This window comes from Callithrix jacchus, chromosome 8, assembly GCF_049354715.1.
Source record: "Callithrix jacchus isolate 240 chromosome 8, calJac240_pri, whole genome shotgun sequence".
In the NCBI taxonomy this organism is placed as follows: Eukaryota; Metazoa; Chordata; class Mammalia; order Primates; family Cebidae; genus Callithrix; species Callithrix jacchus.
In genome coordinates, this window is record NC_133509.1 from 104,788,066 (window position 1) to 104,791,857 (window position 3,792).

At 41.5% G+C, this 3,792-nt stretch overlaps 1 non-coding gene across 1 annotated transcript; it reads right to left on the reverse strand.

The window, feature by feature from the left end:
- Positions 1–3,016: 3,016 nt before the first annotated feature.
- LOC118145405 (small nucleolar RNA SNORA11) lies at positions 3,017–3,145 on the reverse strand. Its single transcript, XR_004730523.1, has one exon. It is a non-coding gene; the product is annotated as a small nucleolar RNA SNORA11 (small nucleolar RNA).
- Between the last annotated feature and the right edge of the window lie 647 nt (positions 3,146–3,792).

The window sequence follows — 3,792 nt, forward strand, 5'->3', positions numbered from 1 at the left end:
AAATCAAGAAGTTATTTGAAACTAATGAGAACAAAGATACAACATACCAGAATCTCTGGGACACAGCTAAGGCAGCATTAAGAGGGAAATGTATAGTACTAAATGCCCACATTTATTTAGTCTTCACAATAGCCTTATGAAATAAGATGCTGTTGCTATCCTTATTTTACAGGTTAGGAAAAGGCTCAGAGTGGTTAAATGATCTGCCCAGTTTGCACAGCTAGTGAGTGGTACAGTTGGTATTCACACCCAGCCTGGTTCTGGGCCCCAGCTGCTCTTCTGACCAGCTCCTTCTTTTGCGTCACCCTATCTCCCTAGTTAACCTGCTTTTTGAGACCTGAAAGCTTTGACTGGAAAAGCTCCTGTGATTGCATATTTTTTCCAAACTGGCCTAGACTTGTTTTTTCACAGGCAGATTCACGAAGCAACACATCAAACACAACATCCAAATAATCATGGGGGTAGTGGTGGCTGAGTCAATTTACTTAAAGGTCATTTTAATTTAGCGTCTGGCAAAAGTGAGCTATTTTCCCAGATTCTGAAGGGGCATAAAAAGCCTTCAATCAGCCATTGCTCTGGACATCAGAATTCTGCTTGTAGAAAATTATCCTAAAAAAAGAATTGCTTTAGGATCTATGTAAAGAGATTTTCACTGCAGCATTGCTTTGTAATAGTGAACTACTGGAATTAGTGAACCTAAGTATTAGTAGGCAATTGGTTATGGCCCATTTAAAAGAATATAGCCATTAAAAAATATGGTAGTGACTTATGGTATAAATGTGGCTGTAGAGGCTGCATATGGTGGCTCATGCCTGTAATCCCAGCACTTTGGGAGACTGAGGCAGGAGGATTGCTTGAGTCCAGCAGTTCCAGACCAGCCTGGGAAACATAGTAAGACCTAGTCTCTACAAAGAATGAAAAATTAGCCAGGTGTGGTGGCATGCACCTGTATCCCCAACTACTTGGGAGACTGAGACAAGAGGATCGCTTGAACACAGGATGTTGAGAGGTTGAGGCTGCAGTGAGCTTTGATTGTGCCATTGCACTCTAGGCTGGGTGACAGAGTGAGACCTTGATGCTAAAAAGAAAAAGAAAAACAGGGCTGGGTGGCTGGGCTCAGGGGCTCGTGTCTATAATTCCAGCACTTTGGGAGGCTGAGATAGGAGGAGCATGTAAGCTCAGGAGTTGGAGACCACCTGGGCCACATAGTGAAGGCTTATCCCTACAAAGAATAATTTAAAAAATCAGCTGTGTGTGGTGGCACATGCTTGTAGTCCTAGCTACTTGGGAGGCTGAGGTGGGAGGATTGCTTGAGCCCAGGAGATGGAGGCTGCAGTGAGCTGTGATTGTACTGTCACCTCCAGCCTGGGTGATGGAGGAAGACCCTGTCTAAAAAACAAAAAACGAAATCCAGAAAGAAAGAGGTGACTTTTCATTTCTTTTTCTAGGAATCATTAAAAAATGACCAAAAAAAATGGGGAAAAAAACTCCACAAACAATAATTTTTTGGTAAAACTAAGGGACACATATCATTTACAGACTCCAGAATGCATGAAAAGGCTGCCAGTGCCGCCATCAGGCAACACTCACAAGGCAGAAAGAGAGGATCCAGAGGAGGCAGATGTCGGGAAGCTCCAGGAATAACATATACACCTCCTGCAGGTGGAGGATGCAACCCCAGGTGCAAAAGCGATCTCCTTCCTTTGTAACAACAGCTCTGGGAACTGGGCGAGCAAGGCTGATAGCAGAAGCCGTCTCATACCCTGCTAAAGCTCATACAGGCCGTAGAAGTGGGTGTTTTAGCTCTTCATTGCTGTATAACAAACCACCCCAAACTTTGTGATTTCAAACATCTATTTGTTATTCTCTTTCTCAGTTCTGGGATGTGACAGGTTCAGCTGGTGGCTTTTGCTTGGGGTCCTCATATGGTTGCCGAGGATAAGTCATCTGCACTGTGATCTCAGAGCAGTCAGACCTCTTATCTGGTAGCTCATGGCCCCAAAGCAACTGCTCCAAGAGGCCTGGGTCGAAGCTGCAAGGCATCTTATAACCTAGCACGGAAGCCCTGCAATGTCACTTTCAGCACATTATATTTTGTCAAGCAATTTACTAAGAGTGTCCCAGATTTGAGGGAGGGGAGAAATAGACTCCACCTCTAACAGGAAGAGCAGCAAAAATTTACAACTATCATTAACTATCCACATGGGGCTACAGAAAAATCAAATGGATGAGCAGTAGTTATATGAAACAGTCTGTGTCTGTGGCTGATGGTGGAGGAGGGAAACCAGCTCTCCTGAAAGGATACCTTGGCCCCCTCTGCAGAGCCACATGCAAATAACTTGCCCACTCAATAATGAGTGACACATAGCATCAAATTAAATCCACTATAAGGTGAAGGAGGAAAAGAGTGGCAAAAATTTCCAACAATTAAGAATACTTACCAGAAAAACATAGACACAGAGCAGATGAAAACTGTTCAAGCATTAGGCAACGGAATTTTAAAAAGTGAATGCAGTAATTGCTTCTATGAAGAAAGACCAGAAAACAGAAATTCATTAACAGATTTTTTTTAAATTACCGTTTTGCAACTCCTAATATAACAATTGGTTTAGGTAGGAATCATCAATAGATGTGAAAACCCTTGAGTAAAAGGCAATTGGGGAATAGCATATTCATGGTGATAAAGTATCACCACACAGGATTAATGAGTAGTTACAGAGGGAAGATATGTGCCTTTACATTAGAGAAACCTGGCAGTTACCCATTTTAACCAAGGAGTCAAACTTGGAATTACTAATATCAAGACAGCTAAACTCATGTGCCTCCTGATGGAATGCAATATGAAATTCACAATGTCATTATAGGCAAAATGTTTAATCTGAATCTTATCAAGTCTTTGGACCTAACTGGCACTTTATCAGAAATACAAGTGCTAGATAAACAAATGAAATATAAAGAAACAGCCTGATGAATCTAGCATGGGATATTTTACAAAACAATTGGCGTGCATTCTCTTTTTTTTTTTCTTTTCACATGTAGGGAGGCCACAAGTTTTGTGCCCCTTGTCACAATGATCCCAGATTCCTTTTGGGCGTATTGTAAACAGAGGAGCCACTCTTCAACCCCCCTGCTCTAAGCAAATCCTGGCATGTACTCTTAAAGAAGTAAATGTCATAACAGAAGTTGGAGATCTGGTCTAGGTTAAAAGACAATAAAGAGACATAAGCAAATGCAATGTATAATTGGATACTGGATTGGAATCGTATTTAAAAATATTTTGGGGGTAATTGGGGAAATTTGAGTATAGATTATATATTAGATGATATTATGAAATTATTATTAAATTAGTATTATGGTTGCTGTGGTCTGACTGCTGTGTCCCCCTAAGAGCCATATGTTGAAACCTAATCACCAATGTGGTAGGAGATGGGGTCCTTGGGAGGTGATTAGGTCATGGGGGCAGAGCTCTCAAGAATGAGTTTTGTGGCCTTATAAAAAAGGACCCGTAGAGCTGCCTTGCCCCCTCCACCATGTAAGGACACAGCAAGAAGTTACCATCTGTGAACCAGAAAGTGACTTCGTCAGACACTGAATCTGTGGGTGTTTTGCTCTTGAACTTTCCAGCCTCTGGAACTGTTGCTTACAAGCTACCCTGTCTATGGTAATTTGTTCTAGTAACCCAGATGGTCTAAGATAGGGGTTATATAGTGGAATGTTTTTATTTTAGAGATGCAGGCTAAAGTTTTTATGTTTGAAGTGTTCTGATGTCTACAATCTATTTAAAAATGATTT